General features: G+C 51.2%; 1 protein-coding gene across 5 annotated transcripts in view; it reads left to right on the top strand.

The window, feature by feature from the left end:
* The window catches only part of ST3GAL1 (ST3 beta-galactoside alpha-2,3-sialyltransferase 1), an 89,881-nt gene that overhangs the window by 25,571 nt on the left and 39,320 nt on the right, over positions 1–24,990 (top strand). For 4 of the 5 annotated variants that reach the window (XR_011145718.1, XM_068983315.1, XM_068983314.1 and 1 more), the window contains exon 2: positions 22,573–22,627. The exons of the other annotated variant lie outside the window; for it this stretch is intronic. The gene's annotated coding sequence lies outside the window, so the exon portion shown is untranslated. The remainder of the gene's footprint in view (positions 1–22,572; positions 22,628–24,990) is intronic. 5 annotated transcript variants of the gene reach the window in all.

Below are 24,990 nucleotides of genomic sequence, written 5' to 3' on the forward strand. Positions count from 1 at the left end.
ATCACTACTCTCTGGCCTTGTAGTTCTTATTATGATTACAAGATGCACCTCAGCAATGACCATCAGGGAACTTAGGGAAAAACAAAAACAAACAAGGTTTTTGGCTGATGAGTTCTGGAGGTAAATGGCTTGCCCAGGGCCACACAGGGAGGTGGGGGGCATGCACAGACCGGGGGTTCTGCCTTTACTGGGGCCTGGGTTGGAGGCGGGGGTGGGGGCTAGTGTTTTGCAAGGTCACTCCTCATTGGCAAATCTGAAACAAAAGAGAGGGAATTAAAGCAAGCGTAGGTTGGGAAAGCAAGGGCACTCAGCAAGGTCAGTTATCTAGATCACCCAGACTTTCTAGAAAGAGGAACTTCATGGGTGGGGCCACGTGACTCTTTAGTTGTGTATCTGTGGCAGTGTGTTTACGACATAGATGTCTAAACAATTAAAAGCTTAATGTCAGGCACTTACATTGCAATCAAAAGAGCTAATTGTCAGGCATTTACAACTACCCAGATAAAATAAAGAACCCGCCTGCCAATGCGGAAGATGCAAGAGATGCAGGTTCAGTCCCTAGGTCGGGAAAGTCCCCTGGAGAATGGAATGGCAACCCACTCCAGTATTCGCGCCTGGAAAATCCCAAAGACGGAAGAGACTGGAGGGCTACAGTCTATAGGGTCGTAAAGAGTGGGACACGACTGGGCGACTGAGCACGGTACACAGTACCACAGCTGTAGATACAGATAGAGATACAGATGCTTCCTATGTTCTCATTACCCTAAATAGCATTCATACTAAATGAAGTAGCTTTGTTGTCTCCGGGACTTGGAATATGTGATGTTTATCTGCTCTGCCCTCCACCTAGAATGCCCTTTTTTTTATCTTCCTGCTTCAGTCATCTTTCCTTCAAAACTCAATTCAAGCACCACTTCTGGGAATCTTTCCTCCCTGCGTCCTGTACATTCCCCCAAACATCCCGTGTGTGTGCCCGTGTGTGTGTGTGTCTGACTTTCATCCTGCTGACTCCACTCCTTATGGTGCCTGGCCTGTGTGTGTGTCTGTTTTCCCTGTTGGCCCAGGAGCTCAGTGAGGAACAGGAATGTGTGATTCATCCTTCGCGGGGACTTTTTGAGAAGTCAGCCGGGCCAGATGCAGCTCCGCATCTCCAGGGCCAAGCATGAGCAGCTGAAAGTGGGCACGGTTTGTCCATTTGTCTCAGCCACACAGAGTCAGCCCTGGCTGTTGGTTTCATCAACATGATGTCCAGCTCACTGACCTCTCTGCTGAGCTGGACACGGGTCTGCTCCCCACTGGGGATCATTTCTTTCTCCTTGGACACCCTCTGGGGCATCACTCAGCCTGCCACACTTGCTCCACCTCCCGCTTTTGGAGAACTGGAGATGGGGGAATCCCACGCCTAGAGGCTCTGGCTGGTTAATGTTGGGACTGTCCACCGTCTCTGTTGTTCACAGCTCAGCCTGCCTGCCTTCAGAACACCTGCTATTTATAGATCTACATGCTCAGCCTAAATTAAGCAAGCACGCCTTGCCAGGATACCACAGCACACCACAGCCCTTTCAGATTTGGATCATGAGAAAGAGGAAGAAGGACATGGGAGGGACCCAGAGCCAGCCTGTCTGAAATGCACTTGGCCAAAATATCCCATGCACTGTGCAGGGAAGAGGCACACCGCCTTGTGGCTCAATGGCCTTCTCATAAACACTTTGTCATAGGCACTAAAAATATCCCCAGTGCCAGGGGATTGGCTGTCAGAAAAGGAGAAGGACTGAAGGGAAGGTCTCTGGGACAGGGAGGTGGGTAGGTGTTTGGAATTGGTTCCCTGTACTTTGAAATCTCAGCAGGTAGACAGTCACTTAACTGAAACCTCCTTGAGGGCAGGGGCCATCTCCTTCCCCATTGAGCCCCCAGTATCCAGGTCAAGGAGGGGTTACTCGATGAGTGTTTCTGGAGTTGTCCTGGACGGCTGTCACCCTGTACAGCTGTGTAATGACCCGCCAGGTGGCAGTACCACTGACTCAGTCATCTCCATGGCAGCATATTTCTGTATAAAGTATGTTAGTGTATATCGCCGTCATCATCATCATTGTAAACAGCACTGCACGGAACGTCTAGTGGCTTTAGCATTTTATTTCTTTTGGACTGTGTCCTTGGGCTAAGTTCCCAGGACAGAGATCCTGAGAATGTTTGTTCCTGTCACGTATTATCAGTTGTGACTTTGTCGTGGAAGAAATGGAGGAAGATAGACCAGGGGACGGGAGCTGGAAAACAATTCCCACTGAACTGGGAGCGGGACCCATGCAAAGGCTGGCGGCGGCAACAGTAAGAGCTTGTGAGGGTGAGTGGGCCTGCTGCTCTCAACCGGGTCCAGTGTCCCTCCCCCCATGCACACACACAAATAGACACTCTGTCACACACTCCTCGGAGAAGCCAATGGCACCCCACTCCAGCACTCTTGCCTGGAAAATCCCATGGACGGAGGAGCCTGGTGGGCCACAGTCCATGGGGTCGCTAAGAGTCAGACACGACTGAGAGACTTCACTTTCACTTTTCACTTTCATGCACTGGAGAAGAAAATGGCAACCCACTCCAGTGTTCTTGCCTGGAGAATCCCAGGGACGGGGGAGCCTGGTGGGCTGCCGTCTGTGGGGTCTCACAGAGTCGGACACGACTGAAGCGACTTAGCAGCAGCAGCAGCACACACTCCTACACATAGGAAGAGGCATGTTGCTGTCACAGCAGCTGGAGGGGAGGGTCTTCTGATGTTCTATAAGTAGGGCCCCGGGATTCTGTGCATCCTGCAACATGGCCAGTCCTGAGCTGGGCAGGAAATGCCAAGATGCGCTCTTCAAAAACCCCAAGGGGCAGTTGGTAGCATAGCAGCTGTTCTTAAACCGTTGGTTTTGAAGGCCTCTTTACAGGGTCTTAAATGTTACTGATGGTCTCAAATAGCTTTTGTGTCTTCTGTCTTTTAAGGAGACATTCTTTACATATTTATCGCTTTATTTAAAATTGGCAATAATAGGTCTATCGCCTGATAATATAAGTATAATGAAAAACAGCTGCTTTCCCAAATGAAACAGAAATTTAGTGAGAAAAGTAGCATCGTCTTACTAATCTCCATGTCTGGCTCAGAGGAAAGCAGCTGGGCTCTCAGTCTGCTGTCGCCTCGGTCCGTGCTGGAATCCCACACTGCCTGTCTCTGGGGAACAGAGGCAACAGTCAGTTCCTGAGAGAGTGAGAATGAAAAAGCGAGTGGTGTCTTGCCGTGAAAATGGCTTTGCCCTCATGGACACCCTGGAAGGGGCTCATTGACACCCTGGCGGCCCTGGGACATGATTGACGGAGCACAAGTGCATGGTTAAGAGCTTGGCTTTTCAAGCAGACTGCTGAGAGGGGAGGGGAGGCCAGCTCCCAGGGTCGCCTGCACCCAGCTGGGCAACCTTAGGCAGGATAGGTAACTCCTGTGCCTCGCTTCCAGCCTCTGTCAAATGGTATAGTAGGACCTACTCAGGATCATTATGAGAATTAAATGATCGAATATGTATAACAGTCGAAGAACAGAGCTAGGTACTTATTAAATGCATGTATCCACATATACAGGTGTGCATACACGCTATATGTATATGCATATGTGTATACATATCATACTTTATATGAACACTATATGCGTCTAAATGTATTTGTATACATGTCATACCAGGTGCATGTATGTATACATATCATACAACATGCATATACTATGTATGTGTATACATGTATATACTGAATAAAAAACAATTTTAAGTCACCACAGCAAGTCACCCATTTCACTTCAATTCTAAGAATTTGAATCTTAAACAGAGCCATATCTATTTTTTTAATCAATTTTTATTCGAGTGTAGTGGCTTTATAAGGTTGTGTTGGTTTCTGTTGTCCAGCAAGGTGAATCAGCTATATGAGTGCATACATCCTTCCCCTTTTGGTCCCCATAGATCACTGAGGAGAGTTCCCTGAGCTGTACAACAGGCTCTCATTAGTTACCTATTTTGTACATAGCAGCGTATATCTCTCTCCCCATCTCCCGATTAATCCCCCAGCCCAGCACCGCATCGTAAGGCAGCATTTCTGACCCCGCACCCGGGTGGGGGCACTGCAGGGACCGTCACACTGTGCTCAGGGTCTGTCTCGCGGAGCATGGCCAGACGCTAGCTCAGCTGTGGGGCCACGTGTCTGTCCCCCTCATGCTCCCTGGAGCCCCGATCAAGGGCTTGGTGACAACTCCAGACCGTCCTTCTCATTTTCTCTTCCTCCCTTTGCTGGTGAAGTGACTGTCTTCATTTAGCCGCCTGACTGAGAACAGCTGGCCGCTGGGGCAGATATCAAAGTGGGGGTCCCAGGTGCCTGGCCCCAGAGAGTCCCCAGAAACCCCAGGCAGCTCCTGGGGGCTCACGGGCTGCTCTATCAGCAGCACGGCTCACAGGGGGAGTGTTTTCCTGAAATGCTTTTTGTCTGGAAGCTCTCAGTGTGAGCTTTGCCAAGGCATATGCATTCCCTTAGCCTTTGAAAATACACATCGGTTCAAAGAGGGAAAAAATATAGGTCAGCATGAATTATCCAGCCACAGCTTTCAGGCACAGGAAGAAGGTATTTGGGCGGAGGGTCTTTTAATAAAGTGCTGGTTGCTGCTCTTCCTCTTGCTTTTTTCATTAATTCTACTAACAAATATTGACTGGATGCCTCCTTGTACCAGGCAGGGTTCAGAAAGCCAGGGCTGCTTCAGTCAATCCCTTGGGAAATGTAATAATATATGACTTCTGATAAAAGACAAAGGTAAAGGATTCAAAGATTTGTAGGAAGATGGGAAGTGCTGTGAGAGAGAGAAGCAAGGGGAGGAGAGGATTTGAGGGGACCGCCGGCAGAGGTGACGGGGCGGCCATACGGAGAGCAGACAGGTCAGCAGAGACCTGGAGGCCGTGAGGATCTGACCCAGCTGGGCACCGGGGGCCACCATGGCCATGCCCTAGGTCAGGAGGAGTGTGACTGGTCGTCTGACCAGCAGTGGACTCGGGGGGCCCTGCAGAGTGAGTGAGCGGCCGGATGACCAGGGAGGAAGGGGAGGGCAGATTATAGGGATTTCACCTTGGACTTTGGGTGACACTTCTCTCCAGGGGTGACCCTTGTCTCGATGGACTTCAATGACTTCCTGAGGTTAATTCCCTCCTCCTGTAATTAGTCAGCCTCCCCTTCTCTGGGAAACCAGCCCTGAGCCCTTGACTGGGCTTGGAGTCCCTCCTCTGGACATCCGAGGTCGTCCACTTTGGCCCCTAGCCTTGCATCCTCCAGCTCAGATGGAAATTAATCCGCCTACCAGATTAAGGCCCATTAGCTGGGTGTTTCAATTTTCTGTCCACCAAGTGGGCGGCAGCTGGTCTTGGGTTTCATGACCTCCTACCCTTGTTCAGGAGCACCACCCCCAACCTCTAAGCCCATAGGGACTTTCTCAAATTTCATCTGTCCTCTAGGACCCTTTTCATCCTGTCCCCAAATGGACCTTGACCTCTCCCCTTCCACAGAACCCACTCAGATGCTCTTGTGCCCCTCCCAGGCACTCAGCACGTTCTGCCTGGCATTTGCCTGTCACATTCCCCCACAAGATGCTAAATTCCACGAGGCAGGGAATGGCAGCCTGAACTCTGTGTGTGTCATCTTCACTGTGGCTGGAGACAGCTGGAGAGGGGGACCCACCATTGCAAGGTTTGCCCCCAGAGCCTTCAACGCCTGACTGTGCGGTGCTTCTGTGCCCCCCGCGTGCACCCATCTCCCAGCTCAGTATTTGCAGCACCCATGCGTCCTTGCCTGGCCAACCCTCTGCCTGGAGTGCCCTTCCCCTATTTCTTTTATTTATTTTTTTAATATTTATTTACTTACTTATTAATATTTGGCTGTGCTGCATCCTAGTTGCAGGCTCTTTAGTTGCAGCATGCAAACACCTAATTGAGGCATGTGAGATCCAGTTCCCCGACCAAGGATCGAACTCAGGACCCCTGCACTAGGAGCCCAGAGTCTTAGCCACTGGACCACCAGGGAAGTCCTTTCTCCTATTTCTTCACCCAGCAGGTCCCTTACGAGCCCTTACTAACTCAACAGAACGGCCACCTCCTGGGGAAACGGTTCTCAGTCCTCAATGCTCACTCCCCTTTAGCGCCGGCCCTTCCCCTCTTGGTGGCTGTTTTCACCTCCCATGGAGGAGAGGAAGCTTTGATGTGTCAGAAGGATTCATGCGGCCCTGCCCTCACGGCCCTGCCCTTGGAGCCCTTGGAGGTCTGGAGCAGGGGCAGAGAGTTCTTTCTGTAAACGGCCAGAGATAGTAAACATTTTCGTTTTTGTGGACTGGATCGTCTGTGTTGTGACTTCTCAGATATGCCATGGCCACGCAGAAGTGGCCACAGGCAGTACAGAGATGAACAGGCATAGTTGTGTTCCAGTAAAACGTCATTTACCAAAACAGGCGGCCGGCCAGATTGGGCCCACGGGTGGCCATTCACGGAATCCTGGCCTTAACTCAGCCTTGGCTGCAGAGGGAAACAGCTTGACCGGCACACGCGCATCCTGTTTGCTGTTGCCATGGGCCCCCCATCGCTGGGCAGGAGCTCTTCCTGAGCACAGTGTTTGCACCCAGCGTCGCACCCTCCATGACTGGCATGTGCCTGACACAGGGCCAGCTGCCAGGACACAGGACGGGTCAGCAAGCGAGGCGATGACATTCCTGCAGGTCCTGAGCCTAGCAAGCCAGGCTGGACCCTGTCCCTTCCTTCCCAGCACCCAATGCTGGGGAGGGGCCGGTCATGGGCTCTGGGACCCCTGGGCGAGTCACTAAATCCCCTCCTCCAGGAACATCTTCGCTGCACTGGTTTTAAGCGGGTGCAGATCATTCCATCCCCTCAAGGTGGCCCTGGGAGGATTCAGCTCAGCCCTCCCGACCCCTGACAGCCTAGGAATGCCTCCCCACTGGCCGCAGCCCACAGACTTCTAAGACACCCGGCCTTAACCGCAGAGCTGTGATGGGGGCTGGGGGCACCTGGAACTTCCTGTCTGCTGTTAGTCCCTGAAAGGAGGCATTGAGGTGTGAGACCCCCCAGGAGGTAAGCGGATCGTGTCCTGCATTAGAATGTTCTGGGGTCTGAGTGGCTTGAGTCCCGACATATACTTAGGCAGGAGCACACACAGCACCTTGTGTGTTCCAAGTTCGATTCACACACTGTTTACTATTCACACACATTATTGTCATAACTGCCTGTGCTGTGGATATTATTATCCTGACGTTACACAAGGCCTTCTGCATCATAGAGGTTGAACCACACAGGAGCAGAGCTCAAATTTGCACCCAGTGTTCTGACACCGAGCTCTGGCTCGTAACCCCCAGGGCAAACTGAAATGCAAGAGAAAGCATACAGAGCTGGAGGGAAGCAGAGTGGATTGAATTCATCCTCCACCCCAGCCCCCTTTCTCGAGCTGGAACATGGTTGCACAGAAAACTGAAGTAACTTGGCCGAGATGACACAGCATTGATGACAGAGGCAATATTTGAATCTGAGGTTTGATTTCCAGTCCAGTACTTTATCCACCAAACCCAAACCTCTCCTTTGGCTTGGAACTTGTAGAAAAATACAACCCAGACTACTACCAACTCTCATCTTAGCCTTTATTAAGAAGCAACCCCTTCTCCAGGCAGTGGCAATATGGCTGTGCACCTTAGTTAACGTTGATGGGTATCTGGGCCTGGATCCAGCCAGATCTGGGCTCAAGAATCAGTATCTGATTGTTGTTGTTCAGTTACTTAGTCATGTCCGACTCTTTGTGACCCTGCATGGACTGCAGCAAGCCAGGCTCCTGTCCTTCACCATCTCCCGGAGCTTGCTCAAACTCATGTCCATCACGTTAGTGATGCCATCCAACCATCTCATTCTCTATCATTCCCTTCTCCTCCTGCCTTCAACCGTTTCCAGCATCAGGGTCTTTTCTAATGACTTGGCTCTTCGAATAAGGTGGCCAAAGTATTGGAGCTTCAGCTTCAGCATCGGTCCTTCCAATGAATATTCAGGGTTGATTTCCTTTAGGATGGACTGGTTGGATCTCCTTGCAGTCCAAGGGACTCTCAAGTGTCTTCTTCAACACCACAGTTCAAAAGCATCAATTCTTCTCCACTCAGCCTTCTTTATGGTCCAACTTTGACATCCGCACATGACTACTGGAAAAACTATAGCTTTGACTAGATGGACCTTTGTTGGGAAAGTAATATCTCTGCTTTATAATATGCTATCTAGGTTTGTCTTAACTTTTCTTCCTAGGAGCAAGCATCTTTTAATTTCATGGCTGCAGTCACCATCTGCAGTGATTTTGGAGCCCAAGAAAATAAAGTCTGTCAGTGTTTCCACTGTTTCCCCATCTATTTGCCATAAAGTGATGGGACCGGATGACATATCTTAGTTTTCTGAATATTGAGTTTTAAGCCAGCTTTTTCACTCTTGCCTTTCACCTTCATCAAGAGGCTCTTTAGTTCCTCTTCACTTTCTGCTGTAAGGGTGGTGTCATCTGAATATCCGAGGTTATTGATATTTCTCCTGTACTCTGATAGGCTGGAGCAAGTCTCTGACTCTCTGGTTTCTCATCTGGCAACTGGTGCTACAAGGCTCCAGGTGGCTGAGTTGTTCTGAGAACTAAGTGCAATGACATATGTGAATATCATGCCGTCCCGGAGTCCTTGGTCCTCAGCAGGTGTGCCCTCTGGTCCCCCGTCCTCATCTGCTCCCTGCTCTTCCCTCCCTCATCACCTCTGCACCAGGGAGCCGCGAGCACCCCTCCCACTTTGCTCTGCTGCAGAACCTCTCCCATGATTCCTCCCATGAGTGGCCGCTCTGACCTCAGCTTGGGCAGTACTGCAAACCCAGGAAACCACGCTGAGCTATTTCCACCCCAGGGGCTGTGACAGCTCCCTTTTTTGTTCCTGCCCTTTAATTGCAGGGTTTTACAGTGGTTTCTCTGTTGCCTGCAAGTCCCAGGATTCGCCCTGTTTCTCTTTGACAAAGTAATTGTATCTCAGGAACCCGCAGCAATTAGGCCCCCAGCCCCAGGGTGGAAGCCCTCTTTGTGTGGAGACAGATGTCTGGATGGAAAGGAAGACGTTAGCTTGTTGAAGCGAACTCTGTGATTAGACCAAGCCTTTCATAAAGCCTCTGCATGGATTTGCTGGCTCCGGATGCCTGGTGAGCCTTGAAGTCATCATCCACTCTTTCCAGCTTCCTTCCCCTTGATCTTGGACAATCTGCAGGAGCCCAGACCCTGGGTGCTTGCTAAGCAATGAGTGATGAAGAGGGAACAGGAGGGTGAGGGTCTCTGGTGCCCAGGGCTGGGAAGTTGTTGTGTCTGCAAAGGTGGTAGAATCTTCAGCTTAGGGACTTGTCAGAAAGCACGTTGCTCACAGCTCGGACCTGCCTTCCAAGCAAGGTAAGGCTACCTTTGGAAGGACTAAAGGAAGCTGGGGGGTCAACTTGCCTGCGGAACAGTGATGTCAGCTGGAGGCGGCAGTGCTGTCTGGTGGTTAAAGCGCTGTCCTGGGCACACTGCTGGGTTGTGTCCTGCTTCTACCACTTTCCGGCCAGGCGTTCCATCCTTGCAGGGCCCCCTTTGAGGTAGGTGCTAGTTTTAGCATCACCACCCCTTCTTTACACAGAGGGAAAAAGGCACAGAGAGGTTGAGAGACTTGCCCTGGGGTGCCCAGCAAAGATTTGGCAGCACCAGATTCAGACTTGGGGAAGTTGGCCTAGGAGTTCATTTGCTTAACCGCTAGGCTTCCCTGCCTCTCAGCATGGAGGGAGCAACAGCCGTGCACCTGCTTGGTTGTCACCATGTGCCGGGTGCAAAGGCGCGCCCGGGGCACACGAAGGACAGGGCAAACCCCCAGGAAGTGCTGCACCACACCCTCCCCAGGAAGCTGGGCGGCTCTCTTCGGTTCTGGTCCAAAGGCTGGAGGCCCCTAGAGGGGGTATGACTGAGCAGGGTGGGGGTGGGGCCCCGGCCCATCTGTTTGGAGTTAGACGGGAACGGAGCACAGTTGGCCAGAAGGCAGCCACACTGAGCCAAGAAACAGTTTGGAAACACTCTGCTCATGTCTCAGAGTTGACTCTCCTCTTGTGATTCTGTCCCGGTCTCTTTACTGCAGCGCTCCCAGACAAGAATGCTGGAGTGAGTGGCCATTTCCTTCTCCAAGGGATCTTCCCACACCCAGGGACTGAATCTGTGTCTCCTGCATTGCAGGCGGATTCTTTACCCGATGAGCCAACAGGACTGGGGACAGATCCAGGCATGCTCTTTCCTTGGCCTGGGGTGGGGGGCTTAGAAGGGCAGGAGGCAGTGTACTGGCGAACACCATGAGGCTAGAGAGTGACCTTACTCCAGGGAGGACGAAGGTGACAACAAGAGCAACAGCATTGATCATGTGCTTACAATGTACCAGCGGCTTAGCAGTTAAGCCCTAGGGTCAGCATCAGATTTGCCTCCAGCTTACAGATGGAACCTGGTCTCCCCGGGGTTAACTAGCACAACCTCCACAGCTGCTGAGTGACTCTGCTGGGAGTGGAACCCAGGCTTCTGGATGCCAGCGCTGGGCTCCTGGGCCAGCTATGGCGTGGGGTGAAGTCCTCCAGGGTTCAGAGCAGAAGCCTCAATCCCAGGTCTTGTCTCTTACCAGCTGTGTGGCCTCAGGCAAGTAGATAGACCTCTCTGAGCCTCGGAACTTCTGCTGGGGCATACGATATATGACACTGTAATATGTCCCGACAAGGACAGTGCAAGGAGCTTCACCCGTGTGGAGCCCTGATGAAGCTTTGAAAGATGAGGAAGGACTTTTCTGTGCTCCTGGGTGAAAGTGACGCTGTCCCAGGCTTTCAGTTGGGATTGGAGAGAGGTTCTGGGGGCTGGGTGGGCTCTAGGGAGCCTCAGAATCCAGGGATGGTGTGCCCAAGTCCTCCTTCCTGGAAGCCAGGTCCACCCTGGCTGGGCCTGCATTCTCGTAGACCTTTGCTGGCATCGTATATCGCATCCTGTTTTTCCTTCTCTTCTTTGGGTCTAAGCTTCTGGAAATGAAATCCCAAATCCTGGGAGATTTTCTCAGTAAATACAGCCTCGGGAGATCGCTAGGTCAGGGTCCCGGGGCCAAGCATTGGGTGGCTGGAGAAAGTTTTGAAGGTACCAGCAGTTTTTAGGGTTGGGGAGCATTGGTAGTTCTCATTCATGATCATAAAAGTAGCCACGATCAGTGAAGAGAATCCTGAAAAGAGAAGAAAATGTGGGGGAAAAAAAGAATCCCACAGAACCACCCCTCCAGGAAAGTACCTATTTTAGCATTTCAGAGAATTCTCTTTCACTGTATATGTTTCAGTTCCTCTAGTGTTAAAACTGTCATCTGATTCTAATACTGTTTCCATTGTCTTTTAACAATTTAAGAGTATAGCAAATGTTTCCTCTTGCTTTAAATTCTTCATGAGCGTTATTAAAGATGCAGAATTTTGCACAGTATAACAGATATTTGCACAGACTATGGTGCACTTAGTAATTTCCTTAAGGTGGAGCATGTTGGAGCTCTGTGGCATTTTACTGTTAAAAATAACATGATGATAGATAAAGAAGATGTGATATATATATATACATATTATATGTGGTGTATACACACACACAGTGGAATATTACTCAGCCATAAAAAATGAAATATTGCCACCTAAAGTGGGTGGACTTAGAGGGTATTATGCTAAGTGAAAAAAGTCAGACAGAAAGATAAATCTGTACGATTTCACTTAGGTGGAATCTAAAAACGTTAAACAAATGAACATAATGAAACAGAAGCAGAGATATTAAAACAGAGAACAAACTAGCAGTTGCCAAGGAGAAGGAGGGAAGGGAGAAAAGAAATAGGTGAAGGAGATTAAGAGGTTCACACTTCCAGTTGCAAAGTAAATGTCACAGGTATGAAATATTCAGTGTGGGGAATATAGACACTAACTATATAATATCTTTCTATTGTGACATATTAAAACTAGACTTATCATGGTGATCGTTTTGAAATATAAAGAAAAATGTCTCCTTGTTATGCATCAGAAACTAACATGGCATTGTAGGTCAATTACACTTGAAAAAAAAAATTGCACTTCAAACAAGAGATCAGATTTGTGGTTACCAGAGATGGGAAGGTAAGGGAGAGAGACTTGAATGAAAGGAAAAGGTAAAAACTTCCAGTTATACGATAAATTAGTCCTAGGGATGTAATGTGCAACATGATAAATATAACTTACACTCATTGTGTTCCTGGTCAATCGTGTCTGACTCTTTGCAACCCTACAGGCTGCAGCCCGCCAGGCTCCTCTGTCCATGGGAGTTCAGGGAAGAATCCTGGAGCAGGTTGCCAGTTCCTCCTCCAGGGCATCTTCCCGACCCAGGGATCAAACCCTCATCTGAAGCTCCTGCATTGCAGGCAGATTCTTCACCGCTGAGCCAGTGGGGAATCCTTAATTAACACTGCTGTGTATTATATGTAAGCATGCTGTCACTTCAGTCGTATCCGACTCTTTGTGACCCTTATAGACTGTAGCCCACCAGGCTCCTCTGTCCATGGGATTTTCTCAGACAAACATATTGGAGTGGGTTGCCATGCCCTCCTCCAGGGAATCTTCCCGACCCAGGTATCGAACCGGCCTCTCATTATGTCTCCTGCCTTAGCAGGCGGGTTCTTTACCACTAGCACCACCTGGGAAGCCCATGTATTATATACTGATATAAAAAATGTTAAGAGGCTCAATCCTAAACGTTCTCATCACAAAGTTTTATTCTTTTAATTTTGTATCTATATGAGAAGATGGATGTTCATTAAACTTATCATTTCCTGATGTATGTAAGTCAAACCATGATGTCGTACACCTTAAACTTATACAGTGCTTTTTGTCAGTTACATCTCAATGAGACTGAAAGAAAAAAAAAAAAATAACATGATGGTAAGCCTCTCCGGGTACAAAACTCTGTCCACACATCGAGTCGTTTCTGAGAGAAGATTCCTGGCCGGTGACCCCAGGGGCAGAAGCTGAGCGCTTGTTGAGGCTTTGGATGCTGCACGTGTAGGTCCTCTTGTTGGAGACTGGTGAGCAGAGCTGGCAGGAACCGTGCCTCTGCTGCGCGGGGCTCGCACTGCTGCTGAAAGAATCTGAAACCACCTGTACCCGACTCAAAGGAAAGGCACCAGCTGGACGAGACTCAGCCTCTCTTTCTGATGAATGCGAAGCAGCTCTAGGCGTCCTGATGAGCTCAGTTAAGTTTCACTTGAAGCGAGAAAGACTAGAACCCCCTGGAAGGCAGACGAGGCAGGACACTGAAGCTTTTGTGCTGCTGGCATAGGGGGCTGCCTCCAGCAAGATGGGATTCACTGTCGAATATCGCTTCCTTGGTGACTCAGATGGTAAAGAATCTGCCTGCAGTGCAGGAGACCCAGGTTCAATCCTTGGTTGGGAAGATCCCCTGGAGAAGGGAATGGCAACCCAATCCCGTATTCTTGCCTAGAGAGTTCCATGGACAGAGGAGCCTGGCGGGCTACCGTCGATGAAGTTGCAAAGAGTCAGATACCCTGAGCAACTAACACTTTCATTCACAAAACAGTGCAGCTGTGTGGGCACACACCCACTCCCTGCCTTCTCCGCCCATCCTCCGTTCGTTATTCTCTATGGATGGTCTCTGGACATCTGACCTGTTACTCATTTATTTCTCTGACGATTATCTCTTTCACCTGGAACTTAAGCTCTTTTCACCCATTTTACTCCTTGCTGTAAGGCTTTCCAGGTGACTCAGTGGTAAAGAATCTGCCTGCCAATGCAGGGTGTGGGTTCAAAGTGGGTTCAATCCCTGGATTGAGGTTCCCTGGAGAAGGAAATGGCTACCAACTCTAGTATTTTTGCCTGGGAAATCTCATGGACAGAGGAGCTTGGCAGGGTACAGTCAATGGGATAGACTGAAAAATCTTTGTCCGATTGGCAAAGAATTGAACTTGACTGAGCAACTGAACACCCACATTGCCCTACCGCCTGATCCATTACCTGCATACAACAAGTGTTCAGTAAATATGTATTGAATGATCAGGGGAAATTGGAAATTTCAGATCAAAGGTCCCTAAAACATGATTATTTATAGTAACAAGACTTGACCACATTGATTTATTGAGTTAAACGTGCCTAGCATGTAATCCCGGGCCCTTGTTGGGGATTCTTGGCTCTGTTTTCATCCCATGTATTTTCTGCCTCCTGCCCCCTTGGCATTACAACAGAAACACTTCCGCATGTTTTAAAAAATTCTTTGTGAATCAGAATTTTTCTTCCATGCATGAGAGCATTCCAGATAGACTCCCGAACACTTTGCATAGCTAGAAGCGGAACTGCTGGGGCATAGAGGATGCCTATGTGTAACTTTTGGCATAGCACCGCCAGGTCGTGTCTGAGGGCCCCTGCTGAGTCTGCCTTCCCATCCACCCACCCAACACTTGGCATCACAGTGCCTGCTAATTTTTTGCCAGGCTAATAGGTGTCAAGTGATGTCTCATTCTGCTTTTACTGGCATTTCCCTGATTGCTACCAAGGCCCCAGACCCCTGGGCCTGTCTTGCCCTCAGCCTGGCTCCTCTCCCACTCTGGGCTCACTCTCTCCTCTGTGTGTGTTTCTGGACTCAGGACAGACATCTGTCCCTTTGGCAGGCTCTGGGCCCCAGCCTCTCCTCTCTGCTCCCCAGCCACCCTTCCAGAATTGCAGGCTAAGGTTGTGTTTACAGACCCAGTTCTGGAGTCTCATATTGCTGGGTTCAAAGCCTGCTCCAGCACCTATAAATTGTGCAACCTTGACCAAGGGCCTTAACCTCTCTGAGCTTCAGAGTCCTCACTTGCAAACAAGGAAGAGTTTTCTTGAGAATTCGCTGAGATGATTTATGCAGAGTGTTTGGCATATAGTATGGGCTGAGTTCGTGATGGCTGTTGAGAATCAGAGCCCACGCCATCCTGTGTCCTGGAGAAGGAAATGGCAACCCATTCCAGTATTCTCGCCTGGAGAATCCCCATGGACAGAGAGGCCTGGCGGGCTACAGCGCATGGGGTCCCAAAGAGTCGGACACCACTGAGCACATCCTGCCTCCTCACTGTCTGTTTGCCAGACTGGCCTCCCCAGCCTGGGAGGACTTGCAGGCAGGGCCGCCTTTGCTGCCTTTTTTATATTTTCAGCTCCTGATGGGCAAATCATCAGGATTTGATGGAAGGTATTGTGTCAGCCGCTCTGGAGGAGATTGAAGCATCAGATGGTGGGTTGGTCTAGAAGCTTTTATAAAGTCCCTTCTAACCCTGAAATTCTATGATCAGGAAATTACCCAGGAAACACTTCTCCTTGTGGGGTCCTTTCTAAGGTTTCTCAGCGGGGCTTTATTACACACTGCAGGTAATTATAGGAGGCTGCAGCGGCAGCAGGGAGCTCCCTCTGGCCTGATGGCTGGTTGGTGTGTTCTGGAGGCGATCATCTTTCCACTGACCAGGGGATCGGAATCCTGGCAGAGTCAGGGCCTCCCTCTTCCATAGCACAGGGGAGACAGCCCTGGAGGTCACAGCCTCAAGCTGGTGGCCCTCCACTGTCTACCCCAGGGGATGGCAGGAGAGCACTAGTGAGGATGAAAAATATCAGGAAAGTCATCAAAAGCAGGAGCAAAGGGGACCTTCAGGACCCTTCATCCAGGAGTCCTAGTCGCCTCTGTTCACAGTGACCATATGGGTGGTACAAAGACAATAGGATGAGTACGCCCTGCGGCAAACTGGGAAACCAAGCAAGTTCTGACCAAAGGTCGTGGCTGCTGCTCACTGCAGGGGATTGTTGCTCTCAGGAATGGGAGCTCAGACTTCCATAATTTTCTCCTCTTTTGTTGAAAGAAGCTAGAGAGCCAGATTTTTATGATAAGCTTTCTGGTTTTTTAAAGTTATAGCTAATTCAGAGTTTTGTCAATGGCTGTATGGCACAGGGGCCTTCCCTGGTGGCTCAGCCATAAAGAATCTGCCTATGGTGCAAAGACACTGGAGACTTGGGTTCAGTCCCTGGATTGGGAAGATCCTCTGTGGGAAGAACTGGGAACCCACTCCAGTATTCTTGCCTAGAAAATCCCATGGACAGAGCCTGACGGGCTGCAGTCCATGGCGTCAGAAAAAAGCTGGACACAACTGAGCGACTGAGCATGTTCACACACACACGTATAGCACAGACAAAATACCTTTGTGAGGCAGAAGTTTCCACATCCTCTGATTTAGCACATTTGACAGATTGGGAAACAGGCTCAGAACCAAAGTTCCTGGGTAGATAAATCACGGTCCGACATCCCAGTGGGCTTTCCCAGTGCCTAAGTGGTAAAGAATCTGCCTGCAATACAGGAGACCTGGGTTCAGTCCCTGGGTCAGGAAGATCATCTGGAGAAGGGAATGGCAACCCACTCCAGTGTTCTTCCCTGGAGAATCCCATGGACAGAGGAGCCTGGCGGGCTCACAAAGAGTCAGACATGCTGAGCGACATGACTGAGCCCATCCCAACAGGCTCCTAACTTCACCTTGTTCCGAGGCAGGACCTGAAGCCCAGAGAAGGAAAAGCACCAGCTCTAAGTCACACAGCTGGTAATGGCAGAGTCTGGGGGTAAGACTGGGGCTTCTAGGCCTCCTCCCTGGGACTGTTCAGCTACTGGGCTGTCGTAAACAACCCTGGAATGGTTTCTATAAAAGCTGAAAAAGAATGCAGCAGACAGCAAATTCTGACCCATCACCCATCAGCAGGAAACAGCTGGTGTGCAGTGGGCAGGGTGGCCAGGGCACTTCTGCCCCCAGGGGAGCTTTTTGTGTACTTGCTGAACTAATGCTTTTAGCTCCGAGGGTGCAGAGACCAGCTCTGGCCTCGTTCTGAAGGGTCCCTCCAGCCGAATGCCTGGGTAGTCTGATTGCCCTTGAACTGGTGTCTTTAGAGTCTGCCTGTGAAATCTCAGGCGGTCTAGGGGAATGTTTCCTCTCCTTTGTGGTCAGCCACATGGCTTTGAGAAGTGAACCTGAGCTTGGAGTTGATCATGAGCGGTTCCAGTTCCCTATGTCGCAGCTGTGACCCTGGGCTGCCCGTGTTCATCACTGTTGCTCTGCTGCTGTCGCGGAGTTATTGCCAATGTAATCAAGTGGATGGTTGTAAACTGACAAAGGAAAAGCTGGAGAAATGTGAACTCTTTTCCCTTCTATTTCTTCTCACCAAAAGGTGACATCTGAGCTGGGAAAGGAAGGATGAGTAAGAGTCAGCCCAGTCAGCAAGTTCAAAGGCCCTGAGGCAGGTTGAACTTGGTGAGTTCAAGTGCAGTTGTGGAGTTAGCCGGAAGAGAACAGAGAGGGCAGGGGAGCACGTGTGAGGGCGAGGCAGACGGAGGTGGCTGGGGGCTCTAGGAGTGTGGTTCCTGGAGGGGGGCCAGCTGCCTGGCCTTTCATGGGAGGTGCTCTCCCCTGAGAAAATAGCAAGGATCTCACCCCCGAGATAGGCCCTTCTTGCAAGGCCAAGACTGTGGGTGGGGCAACAAGAGGTCCAGGAAATGAAGACAGTGGGGTCGGGGGAGGAGGCTGGATCACCCCAGAAGACATCAAGGAAGGGAGGGTGAGTGATCCAGACGGTGAGGTGTGAGGAAGATGGGCTGGATAGTGAGAGGGACTTGGATTTTGCCAACAGGATGGGCGGAGGCCAGTGTGGACGCTAGCAGTGTGGCCTCCCTTTTTATGAAACTGGCTGAGCCACAAGATGCCAGAGACAGCCCTGAGCCCTGGACTAGGAAGGCAGGGTCTCAGAGGGCAGACCCAAGTGATGTCTGGACCTGGAATGCAGGCTCTTGCACCCCCCACAACCTCATTCCTTCCAGCCTCGCACATGTGCTCAGAGGTCAGGGCCCCAGGAGGGCATCTCACTGCCCGGGGAACACAGACATCTGACAAGTCTCCAGGGACCATTTGTGCTCATGTTGTAGGCAGGCGACTTGGGTATTTACCACCCCATAGAGGGCACTCGGAGGAGGGGAGGGAGCCACCTGAAGGAGCCTGGGCATCTGTTAGAAGGGAGAAAGGGGACAAGCCGGGGCTCACTCCTCCTGGTCTCACCCACTGACTCCCCTCCCACAACGAGGAGGGCACGGCCACTCTGAGCACCATGCTCCCGGGAGATGCTGAGCCAGTGCGTAGACTCTGGTCCACTCTGGGAGAGTCTGCAAGTCCCAAATCGCAGTTGGAGGTTTCCCTGGGTGTGTGCCTTGCGGGGCGGGAGGAACTAGAGGTCAGGGGTAGGTCAGATGTTGTCATCCTCGAGATTCTGATAGGTTTGAATTGATGTCACTTTGCTGTTTGAATCATTCTAATTAGTGAAAAGTGAAAGTGTTAGTTTCAAAGATCTCCTTATACCCTGTGCTGTGCCTAAGATCCAAATTTCCTGTTAAAGAATTTTAATTGTTCATGTGAAAACCCAAACTGGTTTGGCAAAGGGTCCATTTGGTTCTCTGAATTTGAACAGGCTGAATGGTTTTGTTCTTTCCTCCCAGCTCACTTCTGACCCATTTCTGGTTTGGTTAACCTCGGGACACATGGCAGAAATGAGGCTTGGGACCTGGACTGTCCCTGAGTTGATTCACAGCTGGCCTGTGACCTGGGAAAAGCCCTTCACCTTCTGCAGCTCAATGGGCTTTCCTAAGTATGGAAACGATGATAGAGCACCATCAAGGTCTGTAGAAAGAGGAGGGGAGAGAAGTTAGGACCGTTTGGCACTGTTGGCGTCAGCTCCAGAGCCTGGCAATCTGGCTTCTGATATTGACTCTGCCGTGACTCGCTGTGTGGCCTTGGACAGGTGACTTCACCTCTCTGTGCTTGCCCAAATATGGGGTGATGAAAAGGTACCTGATACTAGGCTGTTCGGAAGATTGAATAGCTTTATCCACATAAAGTGTTTTACACAGTAAAACATCCACTAAAACGTTCTATTGTAAAAATTGCCGCACACTTAGTAGGTGCTCGTTGAAGACAGTCACTCTTCTGTGTTATTAGATGCTCCGGAACAATTCCATTCTGTTAATCTTTGCCACTCTCACAAGGACTGCAGATTCCTTGCATATCTACCTTCCCATACACCATTAATGAAAGTTCCAAGCCCAGATATCCTTGCTTTTCTGTCCCTTAGCAAGCTTTGCCTTGATGAGAATTTTCAAATTGTGTTTGTCGATCTTTTAAAACCCGAGATGAGTATTTACTGCCCAAATGTGCAAGTATATCAAAAAGATTTAATTCAGGGTGCTGGATATTAAGGCTGCAGATTTAAAGAGGGAAATGACAAGGATTTCCTTTCTTTGCCCTTTGTGTGCTTGTGGCAACAAACACTTTGGTTTATCACTTGAAATCCTGTTTGAAAAGGTCAGAGGTTATTTGTGTGAAGTACGTGAGGACTCAGAAAGGAAGAATAGGAGGTGGGCGCCCTCAGATTTCTACTCCAGCCTCTGTCCATAACCCATGATGGATTTTGCCCCGTGTCCCCGTGCTGCTTCCAGCTGGGGTAGGCGCCCCAGGCAGAGGAGGACCAGGCTCGTGGTGCTGTCAGTGATGAAGGCCAGTCGCCTGTCCCCAGCTTTCCTGCAGCCTTCGGTCCACTCTCTCGTGGTTTCTGCTGTCCCCATTTTCCAGAGGAGGGGACTGAGGCTCCCGACGCTTTCAGCTCTGGCTTCGGGTTGCCTGGCCAGCGAGCAGCAGGACCTGCCTCTTCCTTTGAGTGGCCACGAGCACCCCACCCAAAGCCTGCACTCCGCCCTGATTCCTCCCCAGAAGGAGCTCCCCACGCTTCCTGTGCCCCATCCATCTGATGTGGGATGACACGAAGGGGGGCAAATTTATGGGCCTTGTGGAAATGCTTATCAGCCTCATGTCTGCCGGGTGCCTTCACATGAAAGCCCAAGAAACTCTTTGGAAAGTGGAGCTGATGTTCCGAGGACCACTAATTGGTTAACTCACGAGCCTTAATCACTGGCTTTGAAATATTCGATGTGAAAGATGGACTTGGCCTGGGAAACCCCAGTGGGACAGGCATGCACTGGTTTTCCAAGGACAGAGCTCAACTAGAGAAGGTGACTAGGTTGGGGTCATGAAGAGTTGCTCGTCTTTGCTAATTTGCTGGGTGACAAGCCTCTGCTCCCCCCGCCCCGGGGGAGGGGAGTCGCATGATCAGGCCCTACTTCCTCGTCCTGTAAAATCACCCCTTGGCTCAAAGTGCTGGGCTTCGGGCAGAGTACACCCGGCTCGTTCCTGCCTTACAACCTTGCACGGACTCTCCCCTCCACCTGCTCTCTGCTCTCCTCACCCCTGCCTTTTCACGGCCGGCTCATTCAGGAGCTCAGCTTGGAGTTCACCCCAGGGCCCACTTCCCTGTCCCCCACTGTCACGCCATCCCCCTGACTTGGCTACCCAAGTGTTTCCTGTGCTCCACTCTGTGTGGTGACCGAGCTGCCAGAGGAGAAAGCTGTTTCCTCATTCACCGTGGGGTCACCAGCACCACTCTATTGCTCTCTATAAAGCCAGGAGTTTGGACCAGACAGTGGCCCTGGGAGCCTCCCCGCTCTGCAAAAAAAGTTCTCGGAACTTCAGAGCACTTCACATTGAGGCTTTCTCTTCCTGACGTCTGACCTGCCTCACCCAGGGAGGCCCAGGTCTCTCCCAGCAGAGCCTGAGGCCGGGATTTGGGGCATGTGGTTTACTGAGGAGGCAGTGAGGGGAGACGGACAGGGCAGGGGGAAGACAGAAGCTGGGCAGGGAGGTGTCTCGGGATGGAATCAAGCTTCAGCCTGACCCCAGGGGCACAGGGCACCCACCAAGGGCTAGTTCCATGTGGAGGCAAAGGGGGGTCACCGTTGAGCAGCTCTGATTCCCTCTGTCATAGACTGGGGGCCAGGCATGGTCTCCTCCCTGGCTGGGCAGCTCCTATCTGGCCAGGACAGTCCTTTGGAGGAAGAGGCAGCTGCCAGCAGCCAATAGACACAGCAGCCACCCAGGAAAGGCTCTCTGGGCTGGGTGCCAAGAGGAGCCACTCTCCAGGGACCCAGCCCCGTCCTCCTGCCTGACCCTCGCTGAGGAAATTCAAACCCGAGACCTGCCCCCACCGGGTGAAGTGACTCCGAGGATCACTGGGAGTCGTCTGCTACCTGCGGAAGGGCCAGCAGCTTCTAGTTACCAACGCTTGCCCCTGCAGGCACTCAGGTTTCCTGCCTGTCCTCCAGGACAGCCCCAGGGAGGAAAGAGGTACTGGTTTCTCCTTTCTTAACGTCCCTACTACATGCCAGGAATGGTTCTGGAAGCTTTAAGGGTACGATCTCAAAATCTACCTCTCCTACCAACCGCGAGAGTTGGGGCTTACAGCGCAGGTACCAACCCTGTAAATCAACTATGTGCGTGCACTAAGTCGCTTCAGTCATGTCCAGGTCTTTGCAGCCCCATGGACTGTAACGCACCAGGCTCCTCTAGTCCATGGGATTCTCCAGGCAAGAATACTGGAGTGGCTTGCCGTTTCTTTCTCCAGGGGGTCTTCCTGACCCAGGGTTCGAAATCGCATCTCTTATGCTTCCTGCGTTGGCAGGAGGATTCTTTACCACTAGGGCTTCAATGAAAAAAAGTTCTTTCATATGGTTTCCATGGAGAGTCGGAGGTAGGCTGGCCCCACCCTAGGCGGTGACTCCCTCATGCCGGCCAGGGCAACTTCCGTGCAGACACTAACCTGCACAGGTCATCCACAAGCCCGCAGGCTTATGTGTAATAATAATAACACCATAGGGTGTTGTCGTTGTTATTTAGGGAGGGCTCCCCCATGTTTAGGAAAAGCAGCTAAATAGCAATGATGCCTCCTGATTTCTCAGATTCAAGCTCTCTCTCTCTCTTCCCAAAACACCCAGCAGTCTGTTGCCGGTTAGAATGTTCCGGAATCAGACCCCGTCCCCCGCCTCCACGCGTGATCTGGGACTTGCCACCAGTTCACCCACAAGTGCCACCTGCCCGTGTCTGTCCTCTGGGTAGAGAAGGGCTTCGACCCCACAGGCTTTGCCTGACGATCCTCGGTCTCCTCCTCTGTCCCACAGGAAGCTGTAGGTTAACCCACGTGTGAAGTGTCTTAAACTCAGTGCAGGGCGCACAGCGGTCGCTGGGTCCGAGCCCGCCCTCCTGTCTTCGCTCTAGAGCAGGAAGCGGGCTTAGCGATCAGGCAGCGTGGAGCTTTCACGTTCGGTGTGGAACAGGAAGCCTGCACCCTCGGGTCCCCCGACTCCCCCCACCCCCGGGACTCTGAAGGTGACTGCTGTCCCCTCTGCCCTCCACGTCTCTGTCACTTCTCAGCGCTCAGCGTTCACTCTGTGTCTGAGCTGAGCACGAGGCAGGCTCTCTCCTTAGATCTTCACGCCCTCTCTGTAAGACTGAGTTTCGTTTTTTTTCTCTCTCTTTTGGCCATTTTTCAGATGAAGAAACAGAGGCTCAGAGAGGTTAAGGGACTCCTCCGAGATCACACAGCCGGTAAGTGGCAGAGTTGGACTTTGAACCCAGCTCTCTGACACCAGAATCTGTGCTCTTAATTGCCTTGTTTTCTGTGCCTTAAGCTGTTGGATCGTCCTCTTCCACCTGAGTGTGGGAGATCTGTGCCTTGGTGACTTTCATTTCTTCCTGTGCTTCCTGCAGCATCCAGAACAGAGTAGGCTCTCCATGCCTACAGGGCGTTTAGAAGGCAAGCCTTTCTGATCCTACTTGTTTGTACACTGTTCAGGGAATGGGGTGTGTGTCTAATCACTGAACTGTCCTGGTTAGCTACTTCCACTTTTTGCCACGTTCAAATACATCAGTATCTCCAGTATTCTTGCCTGGAGAATCCCATGGACAGAGGAGCCTAGGGAGCTACAGTTTCCATGGGGTCACAAAGGGTCAGACAGGACTGAGTGTCTAAGACACACAAGTTCATCAACGTTTCCAACAGATACAAATAAGAAATGCGTTATACCCCCTTATTGTAAAGATCAGATACCCTATGTGCGGACTGTATCCATAGACTGTTTTGAAGATGAGTGGGTCCTTTTTTGTGTGATTCCAAAAGTAGGATCCATGGTGGGACGGAGGGCAGGGCGGTGAGTGCAGGCTGGAGCCCCCTGTTCCTCCCCCCGTATCTGAATGGGCTCCCACAGGGTACTGATGCCGTCCCCCAGCCTTCCTCCTGCAGCCTCGCCTTGGCTCTGACTACACCCACTTTGCGTCGGTCCTCCTGCTTCTCACGACTCTTCTCTTCCATCTCCTCTTTCTCATCCTTGAAACCAGTCTCTGCCTTTTCAGAAGATTTCCTGGAACTCATCTTTGAGAACCCTTTGAATATGAACAAGCCCCATTTAGTAGCATGACCATATGCAAACTACCTGATTTGGTCTCCAAACTCCTCAAAGAAAAACCCTGGGGTTGGAGTGGAAGTGGGTGTGATGTTCATAGGCCACCAGTGTGGACCTTGGGTGTGGTCTACTAACGGATTTGGTTTTTGAACCCCCTTAGTGGTAATGAGGAGGCCCAGCAGCTGGGCCAGGGGTTCCCCCCCCCCAAGCCATGTGACCCAGAAAAGCTGAGTTTCAGTAGCTCGTTTCTGCCTGGGTGAGATTCCGTTTAAAGAAAACATGAAAACCACAATTGATGTGCTTGTCCGGAAGTCTGGAAAGCTGGTTCTAAGCCTGGTTCTGCCACATCACCCAGTGTGGACTTTACTAAGTCCCTCCTCTTCTTGGGGGCCTCAGTTTGTCCATCTGTACAGTGGGTTATGGACCAAGTACAGCTAAGACTGACCCCTGGCTGTGGTTTCTCAGCTGCAGCATTGGTGAGCCTTTGATGATACTCTTGCAGATTCCTGGGTTGACAGGGAAGAGCCACGGGGGCAGAGGACTGAGGGAGATGTGGCGTATGATCAAAACAATGCTGTACCCTGATCAAGACAGCCCCAGAGCCAGATGCACACGTGGGTTCGGGGATGAGCCTCCCGTGACCGACAGAGGCCATCTCCCCACTCCAGGGAGGTCAGTCAGAGGCTCAGACCAGAGCCGTGGGCCCCACAGCGGGCCAGGGGCCTCCGCACAGGCAGTGTACCTACATCGTATTCCAGCCACAGAGGGACTCAGCAGGCAGCTCTCACACCTGCAGATCACACCTCTGAGTGCTGTACAAATACACAGTGCGGTTTTGTAGTATTTTGGGGTTTGCTGCTTTTGCAAAAACCAAAGGAAGTGTAGGCTGGGCTCTGACTTCCTCTCCCTGAGGATGGCCGATCTGCTTGGGCGGGGACCAGCAGAGCTTAGCGAGGACCGGAAACCTCCAGACACAAGGTCCAGGGATCAGAGGGCACCTGCTCCCACCCCTTCACGGGTCAGGCCGACTGAGTTGTCATTGGAATCATCCCATTCGCCGTGTGAGGACACCGAGGCTGGGAAGTGACCGAGACCCCTCACTCACACTGTGCGCACACCAGAATGCACCTCTGCTCCCTGAGCTTGGACCACCTCTCACCCTGCTGTCAGTCCACATGGATAGGTTGAGGCCCCAGTGTGGTTCTCAGCGAGATCAACGCAGCAGTGAGGGACACTGGTGAAGTTCCTGCCCCCCTGGTTGGTGGGGAGACAGACAGACAAAGAAGGAACTCGGATGCAGTGGGGTGCCCTTCTGTGATTAAGGCTGTGAGGGAAAATGCAGCTGAACAAAAGGGCTAGTGACAGGAGTGATCCCTACAGCGATCCTGTCTTAGGGTGATCGGAAAAGGCCTCTCCAAGGAGAGCGGCCGGGCAGAAGCATGCTTGCAGTGAGGGAGCGAGCCCTGTGGGCTCCACCCTAAGACAGTCTAGGTGGAGGGAAGAGCATGT

Source organism: Capricornis sumatraensis, chromosome 11 (assembly GCF_032405125.1).
Source record: "Capricornis sumatraensis isolate serow.1 chromosome 11, serow.2, whole genome shotgun sequence".
NCBI classification, from domain to species: Eukaryota; Metazoa; Chordata; class Mammalia; order Artiodactyla; family Bovidae; genus Capricornis; species Capricornis sumatraensis.